The 12,230-nt window shown below is 43.0% G+C and overlaps 1 protein-coding gene across 4 annotated transcripts in view; it reads left to right on the forward strand.

The window, feature by feature from the left end:
* The window catches only part of CDC42EP3 (CDC42 effector protein 3), a 33,716-nt gene that overhangs the window by 15,784 nt on the left and 5,702 nt on the right, over nucleotides 1-12,230 (forward strand). Inside the window, exon 2 of one of the 4 annotated variants that reach the window (XM_072035658.1) lies at nucleotides 6,503-6,611. The exons of 2 other annotated variants lie outside the window; for them this stretch is intronic. The gene's annotated coding sequence lies outside the window, so the exon portion shown is untranslated. Of the gene's footprint in view, nucleotides 1-6,502; nucleotides 6,612-7,717; nucleotides 7,874-12,230 lie in introns of those variants that run through there. One more of the 4 variants, XM_005030285.6, reaches the window with a different exon arrangement.

The following is a 12,230-nucleotide window of genomic DNA, read 5'->3' on the forward strand; positions in this document are numbered from 1 at the left end:
TCAAGGGAAAATACTGTTCATACCCTGAATGATAAAAGCCAGACCAATCAGGAGCCTGTCTATCACAGGTTTTAGGCCTTTCTTGAATTGTTACCCAGTTCTGGCTCAGTATGGTTCCTGGATCTGCCTGAATTGTTTGAATTAGACCGTGGACAGTTTTTTTGGGGGGAAAAATGTTTAAAAAAGGCCAAATTAACAGAGAATCCACCACAAGCCTTTGATTGTCCTTACTGTTCAGAGAAGATATATTTTCCTTCTTCCCTTGCTTTCTCTAGCTTTATGCTAGCAACTATAAGCAATAGCATGGAAAAATAAAATCATGATTCAGTGGCTGGGAGCAGGATGCCCTCAGTGATTATATTTTTTTTCCATATGCAATGTTACAGCCCATGACCAACTCATTGCTTCGTTCTCTAAGTAGCTGAAGAGATTCAATTCTCCATGTGTCTGTTTCTGTAAATTATCTAGTCCATTAATCAGTCTCGTGGCCCTTCTGAAACCCCTCCTTTGTTTAGTGATGTCCTCCTGGAATTGTGGCTACCGGAGCAGGTCGAATGATGGCCAAATGGGGAACTTTCCTGTCCCTCGTCAGTGCTCTTACGCAGCAGGGCATTGCACTAGCCCCTTTTGACCTCAGCACAAGAAGATCTGCTTGAGCTGCTTATCTCTTTTGGCCTGCAGAACTCTTATTGCTGTTTTTGAGCACATTCTTCTATCCTGAAAGTATGCCCTGTGTGATTTGGTCTTAAATTTTAGTCTTGAATTTGTGAGCTTGGCTACTGTTAAAATTCGAGCATCCTGCTGATGTTCATGTATCAGAGAATCAAGATCCCTCTTCCTCTCAGTTTTGCTATCTCCCAGTTGATTTTTCTTACCCTTCCCTGCTCTCCCATCCCCCAGTACAGGTCATTTTCATGTGAAATGGATAATTTAAAGGGAAAAGAGTTAAAGAGCAGCCACTGGGAAGGCAGGTTGGAAGTCCTCCCGCTGAGCAGAATGCACACGCAAGTCAAGACATCCGTAGTGCCCTGGGAAATGGAAATGCCCTGACTCCTATTTGTAACATCTTTAGTCAGTCTGACTGCCAGTGACATTACTCTTTACTGTAATGGGCAGAAATTCGTATGAGATCCGACATATAAAGCTGGTATGTAAGAAGTCGTAATTGGTCTGCTCTGAGATACCATGACAGGGGGAATAAAATATTTTGTACTTTGAGTAGGTGCGCTGGACAGAAGAGCAGCCTTGTTATGTTGGCTCTTACACAGACCTATTCTTTTCCCATTGCAGTAGTATTGGTTTTGTTATCTTGTCATCTATTTAGTGAAACAAGAAGCCTAATTCTGATGTGATTTGCTGTGGTTATAGCCTCCAACGATTGCATGCATTTAATTACTGCTAACAGAGAGAGAAGATGTGGACTAAGAGGCTCAAAAAGTCAATCTGGTTGTCTTTCAAGCTATCTGAAAAGTATCACCAGTAGCTGCCATCTGGTACAGTGTTTCAAAATGCTAATTTGGTTTCCTTGTTGCTTCTTGCATTTGCAAAAAGAACAGAAATAGGAGCTCGTTGTCATTCGTGGGGTGGGGAGCTGTTGCTTTCCAAATGCAGCATGTGAACTAAGATGTTTCTCATGTTGGTAAGCTCTTCTCCGCGCTCTGCTGAGGATATGAATGCTAGGTCTGAACAAGGAGCACATGGCTGTTCCCAAATGACCATAAATGTCAGCCTTTTGATGGAAAGTCCAAGAAGAGTATGTTGGTGTCTGGAAAAACACACAGGAAAAGTTGCTGTATCTTCTCCGACACGAGAAAGGTAAATAGCAAGAGGTGTAAAGGGAGTTGCATGATTTATTCGGCTTAGTCAAGTTCTAAAACAGCACTTTAGCTCATATTGTTGCATAATTAGTCACTAGAGCACAACAGACAAAATTCAGGTAGATTAAAAGTCTGTCTGGATACAGGTATCCACAGTATTCTTGCTGTTAGAATTGAGATTTCGTTTTAACAAGTAATGCTCTTCCAACCTGTGTTGGCGTGCTGGGCGATATTGCCTGCCCTGGGCAGGCAGTTTGAAACACCCAGGGAATCTGTGGCAGGATTTCCCTTTAAAGAAAGAGCTATGCTTAATTTGAGTTACTACAGGACAACCTGTATTTAGGGTGTTTTGTGTTCCGAGAGAATTTAAAAACCAAAAGAAAATCCAATTTTCCTGTGTAGAGTAGAAAATATGCTGATGGTAAAGGAGGCATTGGGAAAAAGACATACAGAACATCAATAGCAAAGAGATCTTGGTGATCTGCTGTCTTCCTCTTTTGGATTCAGAACATCCCTTACATTACATTTAATGTTGGAGGATGAGCAGACAGGTATGCATGTTTTCTTTCTTATTCTAGGGCAATATGCTATTCATTAGCTCAATAAAGCAGTAATGGTTATGGATGTAGTTTAATTTAAGAAGCGTAGGAATATAGCAGTAGGGCTGTTGATGAACATCCCTAACATCTAACATGGGTTTTGGTAGCTGCTGGCAAACAATTTAATGATTTCCTCCAGTATAAATCAGAGCCTGGTAAATCCAGGTAGTACCCATATGCAGCTGAAAAGAAGGAATGGCAGCTTTGTTATAACAACTTTCTTGTTGAAGTTACTGTACATGTCTTTTACTGGCAATGTGTTTCACAGAGTTTTGGTTATGGTATTTCTGTTCCTTCCCATGTGAGCTATATCCAATGGCTCTGGGGACCAGTCTCTACGTTATCCGTGGATTTCTTCCTGTCCGGTACTGAAGCAGCAACACTGAGATGTTGATGCTGTCCTCAGATGGAAGTTTTCTCTTGAATTTCTTCAGTATGCTATCTCTGTTGGCTGTGTGCTCTTTTGTAATTCAGGGAGCTGAAGTGTGTAAGTTCCCTGTGCTTCTGCAGAGGCTCTATCTGTTAAAAGAAGCAATATGGACTTCCGCAAGAGAAGAGAGGCACGCTGTGCCTTCAATTAAGGCAATCCTGTTGCATTATTGCAGTATTCAATGAAGGATATCTTGCCTGGATATGGTTTCTGCTTGCTCTCGGGGCAAAGAAATTAACCTCAATTTTTGCTCTGCTTGCATACACAAAGGAGATCAGGAATACCTGAGCATTTCCTTCTGTGGCTTGGATTGTCACCACCTTTACATTGCTTTTATTTGCTGAGGTTTGTTTTTGTTTTTTCCTCCAGTGTTTGAGCAGCGTTTTTTGTCTGGGTGTCTGTCCTAGGCTCTACAGCGTGTCACGTTTTCTTCAGATGAATGGTAAACCATGCAACTAAGCAACCTATCAGTCCTCCCCCCACGACTTGACTTCTGACTCCATGGAGCTTGCAAGAGCCATTAGAAATTTATTTTAAATAGCTGTCAGTAAAAGCAGAAGTTCACCTTGCCTACTTATTAAGGGATTAAGCAAATAAAAGTGCCCTTTACATGGAAAAGCAGGTCTCGGAATAATATTCTTTTATTTATCTGCCTACACCCCACTGCCTTCCATGCCAGGCGTGTGAATTGGTACATGGACTGCTTGCAGCGCGTGGCAATATCTCAGGCTTGGTTGAAGAGAGAGGTGCATCCATACCCACAGGGATCGCTGCTCCTCACTTGGGTGCTGTTACAGCTGTCTAAAGGAGACGCCTGATGACCAAGCAGAGTTATAACAGTCTCCCAGTAAGTGTCGCAACGCCGTGTGAGGCCTTGGTGTATGTGTGCTCGGCTTCAGAACGAGCTCCTCTCAACTCTGAACTAATTAGTGCAACCTAGATAAAGCATAGGTTAGTATATATAGCTGGTGTTTGCTTCGCCAGACCTAAATGTAACTTCTGCCTTGTGCAACTGACCGATTTTCTGCGACCTGTCAGCACAGAGCTCTGCATCCTGCCAGGAGCAAACCATAGGATACTTGCAAGAGGCAAGCCGAGGCATTAAGAAAAGCAGGGCGCTGTTTAATTCAGGTGGAATCTGGCTGTCAGGAACCTGGTACAAGCCTTTTTGACGTGCTGGAAGCTGGGATGCCCCTGCTGCTCAGGCTTCATTCTACAGACAGTGGTTTTGGCAGCAGATGGTACAATTAATGGTCAGCTTCAGACTCTGTCCCCTTTGATATCCTTTGCTTGAAGCTGCGTAAGGAACATGGGGGCTGGTGCTGAGGAGAATATTTAGCACTGAGTTGGGATTTGTAAAGGGGAGCGAATTACCTGCAAATGCTGGGCCCTGCCTCTGAGGTGGGAGGGAGGGAGAAGAGGGAACTCGGCCCCGCTTGGCCTAGGAGGACTGCAGCGTGGTGTCATCGGTGCTACCTGAAGTCTAGCCTCGTTTCTATGGAAACAGATGATTAATTTGGGGTTTTTCATTAATGTGGGTTTTGAACAAATTAAACGTGACCAAGGTCCCAACAAGGACCTGAAATTTGTTTTCAACTGAAGAGCTCTTTATATAAATGAAGCCCAATTTACATAATTAAGGGCACGCTTCGTTCATGCTGCTCAACAGGACTGGGCCTTGAGACAGGGATCGCTTCTTGCAGGGCCTCTCTTAAAAGGTGAGAGCTGCTCGTGCCCAGCTCGTGCTTTGGCTTTGTGTGTGTGTGTGTTCGTGCACAGCCTTTCTGGGGAGGTGGTAGCTGTTTTATAGCAGTCTTGAGTTCGTTGTGATCCTCATCAAAAGGGCTGCGCATCGTGTATTTCCTTGCAGGCTACCAAACAACTGGGTGTTCCCCTCCCTCTCCCTGTGCTCCCAAAGGATTTACAGTCTTTTAAGGTGTGTGAGAAGCTTGGTATAGATAAAGCTCATCATAAAAAGTTGTAACTTGTTTCTCGCAACAAAGGCAAGTTGTTGTTTTGGTTGAGCACGGTGTTACGCCACTGCATTTGTCAGTGTCAATTTACGCCAGGCTTTAAATAGGATCCTCTGCAACGAGTTTGTTTGCTGGTAGTCTGTAATCCTTTCAGGCTAGCTAACATTAACGAGAGGCTGCATTGCTGTGGCTGGCTTTCTTTTGATCATGCACAACCCTAGTCAGGAAATGGGTGAGGAGCATGAGTCATGATTACATTACCCTAATGCGACTGCCTACTAGAAGTTTGCTTTTTGCCGCCAATACTCCTTCCCTTGACGTTACTTCTAAAAACAACATGTGCGTTTTGGAGCACTTTGAAATACTGACCTTTAAACACGGAGATTTATGTTCTCGTACAGTCTCAAGGCAGAACTCTGAGCAGGAGCCCCTGCAGAGCGCAGAGAGAACAAGAACGTGTTCAAAATGCTTTTCCAGAAAGCTGCAGAGGACAGGACTTGACTTGCAGTACATTAGGTCTGCTCGGGTTCAGTGGATACGGCATCTTTCCCTGACCCGTTTAATTATTCCGTCATGCTGCCTGCACGCGCAAGCTTGAGGTCCAGGCTTCTCTCTGTACAGATGCTGTCATCCCATACACCATTTGGCTTAAGCTGTGCCATACATCTGTGCTTATCTCTTGAAATACGGCTGCAGTAATGGGAAGATAGGTGCTCAGTAGTGGCTGAGGTAAAACCCTGAGTGTCGAGAAGGCGTTTTGACTGGGACCTGAGACTGCAGTATTTTAGCGTAATTAAATGCCTGGGGGTTAGTGATTGAAAGAAATATCAGCTGTTAATCAGTAAACTAGTTTCAGTACTGAACTGCCACTGTGCCACTCTGAATATTGTCAGTATACCTCTGCAGTGCTTCCAAACATAAAAAAGCAAGTGCTGAGTATATTCACAGAATCACAGAATTTCTAGGTTGGAAGAGACCTCAAGATCATCGAGTCCAACCTCTGACCTAACACTAACAGTCCCCATTAAACCATATCCCTAAGATATTTGTTCCTCTCAAATCTGTTTGAGACTGTTCAGCCCTGCCAGGTTTGAAGAGCAGTACGTGAAGCACAGCTGTTGGCACAGAGAGCGAACGCACTCCAATAGCATTCGATATATTCCAGGGGAAAAAAAAAAAAAAGCCTGATCGATGCAGTATAAGCAACCCAAGCTGACAGAACTGAGCGCCTGTCGAAAAGAGATGGCAGGAGGAAGTGGGGAGCACCGAACTGCCCCATGGTGTGATGCAGCCCTGTCAGCTGGGGCAAGCCGCGGGTGTCACTGACGAGCTGCAGAGCTGGAATATGACATGTCTTTTGGCTGTAACTTACTCTGCCAGACCCCCACCTCTGCTGAAATGCTGCCTCCAAGTAGAGGAGCTGTATTGTTAGGAGCGTAGCTTAAACTCATAGTGAAGATGTCATTTTCACGTTTTCCTTCTGTTTCAAAACAAAAGCACTGACTTCAGTTGTGTTAACAATCTCCTTCAAACCACATATGGATAATCAATTTTTAAAAGTCCTATTTACTCCATGATTTCTCCCCCTTAAAGAGGGCATGAGGTGGACCAAAAAAAAGGAAATTCAATGAAGACTTTTGTAATTAATTCACTGACAAATTTCCTTCCTTCCATCTACTCCAGCTCCAAGCTCTTTGATCTCATCTTGATGACCATGCAGCTCTCTGGAGGAGGCCTAAGAAGTGCAGCAGAGCAGAGGATTCATCCTTCTCTAGGCGATAAAACAAACAAGGCCTGTGAAGTTGATATTTTTCTGTAGCTCTGTGCCTCTACCTCATCATTAGCCTTTGCATATAGAGGGTTCTCTGGCCTTCAAGTTCAGCTGAAACTAGTTTATCAGCCATTTCAAGATGGTAAATACTTATTTCACATGAAACACTTTGAGAATTGAATAACAGCAGAACAGGTGATTATAATATGCCTACGTCACTCATGTGTTTCAAGGAGATGATAAAGAGTATTTGACTTGGAGAAGAAGGGTATTTGAGAATTGGAGGAGGAGTGGGTTAAGGGTTGGAGTTTGAGTGGGATCTTGCAAGATGCTTTTATTTTAGGTTGTCTTTTGTCAGGAGCTGCTAGTTAAGGAAATGGTAAAATAGGGACTTTTTTTTTTTTTAAATAGTGACAATAAACTCTTGATTATCCATGGAAAAAAACTTCATTTTGAGATGATACCAACCATGGGAACCTTAAGCCAGGAACTAGTGAAGCTAGCAAGCCATTTTTGCATCAGAAGTGAATAAAATTTGTATGCAATTCCATGGAAATTTTATCTTTGCCCATCCCTTCTGCCAGAACTCTGCACTCTGAGCTGCTCAGATGACTTGCTGCAGCTGAAAGTAGCAGTCCCACTCCTAGCCGTGTGACCTTAAACCCTTTTCCTAGTTAGTTTTCACCCAGTTCAGTGTGCTGAACTGGCTTAGGAGGGGGTCAAGTGAGTGCGCACAGAAGGGGGGCAGGGGAGAGAATGCCTTTCTGACAGCAATAGTTATATTGGGCTTGAACTCTCTCTGGAAGCATTACCAGCGGTCACGCTGCAGCTGTTTGTAAGCCCTTGCTGTAAACTGAGTCAGCGGGGAGAGCTGCTGCCATGACCAGCTCGCAGCGTGGCTTGCAGGTCTGCCTGCTGCGGAGAGTACGAGGAACCGCAGCGCAGAACTGGGAACAGCAGCGAGGAGTGGGGAATCGAGGGGGGGGGGGGGGGGGACTTCTAAAACCAGCTCCGAGAGCACAGCTTGGCTAGGGAACTACACCCAGTGTGTTAAAAGAGAAAGCTCTCCGTGTAACCTGCTTAAAATTAGAAAGGGTGTGGATTCATAAGCCTTAAACTGATACCGACGCTGGCTGACATCAGAAGGGGCAGTCCTGCCGGCCTCAGTCCACCTGCCCTAATAATTCTCCTGCGTGGCAATGCTAGCACTTACCTGAGCATGTCTCAGGCTGCATCAGGGAGCTGATCTGGCTCAAGACTAATCCTTCCTTCTCCCTTTGCAGGTGAGGTTTTAGCTAGAGCACTTACCCCATCTTTATAAGCAGCATCTCGATTTGGGTTGTAGGGGTGGGTTGCTTTTTTTGCTTTTTTATCTGTGTTTTTTTGTTTGTTTGTTTTTTATCCCATTTCACCATGGGGTTTTATAGTTCTTGGTGAATGGACAGACAAGTTTTTAAGCTGCTTCATCTTGTGGTGTATGAGTTGGTCATTCCCGGCTGTTTGCTCATCAAGTGTGCTGGCTTTGTAGGATGAAATGTGCTTCAGTGCGCAATCTGGCTGATTTAGCACAACCTCACCTTCACAGGCTGTGCGAGTTAAGGTGCTAGGCTTTGTACCGATGTGTACCTGTGTCTAGATCTGCATGGTCTTGCACATGCCCAGTTTTTGAAAGCTAATGATGAAATCAAACTGTATGGTATTAAATTCGTGTATATGATTGTACCAGCCAGCAAAGCTAAGGAGACAATAAAGAGAGACCTGCTTCAGTCCGTGGAGCTGAACAACAGAATACAGTGAGCTCATTAAACGCCTGTCTCTGGTGAAGAAAACACAAAAGGCTTTTATTGTTCTTGAAAAGATGCAAATGTTTCCAAGTTAAAAGAAGGCTGTGGCTAAAGCTTGTTGGCAGGTAAAAAACAATTGCTTAGCGAAAAAGAATTGGTATTATTTAAAACATTCAAATGAGTGGTCAAAAGCACAACTGCAAAAACAGACTGTATAAGGTATTTGATTTCATATTGCCTCACAGCCAAATTTTTAGAACATTACTCCTCTGTAGTGTCAACAAAACATGCATTAAACACATTGAGAATCTCAGAGTAAATGTCAGAAGGATGTTGGCATCAAAGAGGAATATATTTCTATTGAAATTATGCAAAGATCTTTTTTATACAGCACTGGGCTTTATAGTGTTTCCATGAGCAGCCTGCAAATAAGCATAAAATTGGTGTGGTACAAATTTGCAGGTGATGGAGGGGGAGGAAGTATAGTGATGAGCAAGATGCTTGAGCATGCTCAAATAAAATGTTTTCTCTTTCTGAAGCATGGCCTTGCATTTTATCCTAAAGCACATAAATCCAGCTTATTTGCTGGAGAAAAATAGCTTGGAAAGTCATAGGGTTTTTTCCTAAAGAGTAGAGCCATACTGGACAAATCGTGTAATATGAGCACTGCCACTGGCTGTGCTGTAGAATTTGTTGATTAGATGAGTATATGCATAACAAATTTCTAGTTCTGCTAATACAGATTATTCTGCTTGGAGAACTGGTTTTTGTTATACTAGCTTGAGCTCTTAAAGGGTTGGTGATAAAATGCTACATCAAACAGCCTGTAAATACAGAAAAAACTATTCTAAAGATGGTGAGGATAAAAGCAGAAATACGATCTTGTTTATAAACAAGGAGCAATGATGGGAAGGAAGAAGTGATTTTTATCTTAGTGTATGCTGTTAGGGAGAACGATATCAGAATGTTGTCACTAATTCTGATCTGATCTGAAAAGGATGTTGGAAGATTGGAGAGGGTTCAAAGGAGAGTGAGTGCAATACTTCAAGGCTTAAAATTACTCCCCCACCATCACCACATGAGGAATTCCCCCTGCTCACTTCGATCAAAAAAACCTACTGAGAAATGACTTGGTTAATATTCAAGTACCTTAACAGGGATGAAGGTTACTGGTTGATAAAGGGCCTTTGTGATCTCAGACTGATACACAACAAAATAATAACTGGGGCCAGTTGCTTAAATTAGAGAACAGCCCCAAACTAGGTGACTTCAGCAGCCCCTTCTAGCTGTGCTGGTACAGCTGTTTGTTTTCACTTCATTGTACCCTTCAGTTATTTCAAGGCAGGTTGGCTTTGTTTATTTCTTTTTCTTACAAGATGAAATAAAAACTCTTAAACACGAAATACCCATTTTGATATTATGGTTTAGTTGAAGGTGCTTCTTGCTTTTCCTGATTTACTCTGGCTTGATCCATTTGAAAGGATATTATACAGGGAATAGTTGCAAGATTTGAGGCAGTCAACAACTGAAAATATTGAGTTCTTTTCATTCATAAAGATGGGCAGTGGGGGGACGACACTGGAGAAAAGGAAGATATCTGGAGGAAAAGCCATAGTATTCAGTCTGCCCCATCGGTGTTTACATTACGTGACAATCCATACCTCTTCAGGTGGGCTGCTCATTGCAAGTGTGTTTTTTATTCTTACAATTTACATGGGGAGAAGTGCTTATAGAAAGGGAGATGAAAATATGTACTCCTGTGAGTTTCTTCCCTTTGAAAGGGGAAGTGAGAGGGAACCTATGGCTGATAATAAATTCCTCTGCTTTTTTAATATTTATTTTTACAGCTGAAGTTTTCCAAGCCTTCCTTGTCATTCATTAGTACATCTGTATAATGGAACATACTCCTATTTCCTCACCCACCCCGCCCTCTTCACTTACCCCTGAGGAGACATTTGTTTCAAAAATTCAAACTACTTCAAGTAGTAGTAATTTGGATTATTGAACCACTACTAACCTGCCAAGACATACCAGGTGGAACTCTAGGACTATCTTTGACTATCTTCCATCTCTGTTGCAACATCGTGTTTTCATGAATGATTTGAATATATGCTTATTATATCTGTAGGTGATGCTAAACCCACATGCTGAAGAGGCCAAGATTAAAATTCAAAATGATCCTGATGGTTTAAAGTGTTTGCAATTAATAAAATGCAGCGCAGTGAGTGTGAAGGCTGTGCTGCAGTGGCAGTAGTCATGAACGAGATGTAGAATAACTGGCTAGGCAACAGCTCTTCACTAAAGGAGCTAGGTCTTTAGTGGACCACAAACTAAACATAAGCCAACAGCATTGTGATGCTGAAAGAAAAACGCAGCCACTCTGTTACGAGAGAACTTGAAATTGCAGCTTGAATATTGCGTCTACTTTTGGGCACGTTGGAAGTGCTGCCCTTCCAAGGGAAGAAGAGCATTAAAAAGAGGTTGAGGGAAAGCTATCCTGGCTGCAGAAAGCATGACCTGTGTTGGAAGACTGAAATATTTGTGGTGTTTAGCCTGTAGAAAACAAGGCTGAAGGAGTTGCAGGACATAAAAGAATGAACTGTATTTAGGGCACAAATTAGAGCAGGGAAGACTGGAGGTGCATTTTCCCCTGAGGACTTGCCTGTGTAGAGTAAATTAATGTGGGCAGGCTGCACTTGTAGGGATTTTTAAGGGATGGTGGACAAACATCTTCCGGAAGTAGCAGAAGGGCATCTTGGCCTTTGCAGGAGGATGGAGAAATTAATGAACTGCACAGGGGGGTCCCCTCTTGACCTGTGTGTCTGCAGGTCTGGGCAGAACTGCTGTTGTCCTTTTCCCTTCAGTTTCTGAAAAGTGGATGTGCAGATGAGATAAAATAGGTTAGATTTGATCTGGGAAACTAGGGTGAGTACAGTTTGAGAAGATTAGTTGTACTGAAGGGTGATTAGCCTCATTGTTTTTATAGAGTAATTAAATCTGTAGCTTTAATCAGAAAGGTGCAAATTCTTTGAAGGAGGGAGAAACAAAGGGGTGATGACTTTTAATCCAATCAGGGAGGATGGCTTTAATACAGATGAATTCAAAGGCTGGGCCTCTAATAAACAAGGTAGACTTGGATGAACAATCTGTAGGGGAAGTGTTACCACCACCTGATTTGGTTAAAGCCACTCAGAAAGTGGTGGCTGCATAAGCAGACGGACTCGTGGCCTCACCTGGAGAGGCTGCCAGTTGGCACAGGCGCCTGAGTCTGTAGGAACGTGAGAGGTAAGGTTCTCCTGCACTCCATCTGTTGCTTTTCTTGTATCTGAAGGCTTAGTTATACTGGGAGTTGGTTTCACTCACGTTTGGGAATTGTGACTGCATGAGTTCAAGCCTCTGTTTAAAAAAAAATGTGGTTTGCACTGATGTCATTTCAGGCATATTGAAAATATCAGCATTGCCAGGAGGTTCTCAACAGTTTGCACTGGTGATGGCTACTGATAGCTACAGTCCAAAATGAACCCCTAAAGCCTGACTGGCTTCTGCTTGCAGATATTGTGTTGGGTAGAAATGTTTCACCAGTTTATTGCATAGTGTCTCTCTCTTTCGCTGTGTTACCGTCTTCTTATTTGGATATGTAAATAATAAACAGATCGCCTTTTCTCATGGTGACTTGCTCTGCAAGGTAATTTGCTGCTTTTGTATGATATGCTGGAGCTGGGTTCCTGTAAAGTTTAGATGTTTTTAACCAGTGATGCATAAGGCAGAATACTTGCAAGGGATTGTCCTGTAGAAAGTCTGTAGTCTTCCAAGAGTACACGCTTGCTGCTGGTCCTGCTCTGTGGAAACAGGATTT

This window comes from Anas platyrhynchos, chromosome 3 (genome assembly GCF_047663525.1).
Source record: "Anas platyrhynchos isolate ZD024472 breed Pekin duck chromosome 3, IASCAAS_PekinDuck_T2T, whole genome shotgun sequence".
In the NCBI taxonomy this organism is placed as follows: domain Eukaryota; kingdom Metazoa; phylum Chordata; class Aves; order Anseriformes; family Anatidae; genus Anas; species Anas platyrhynchos.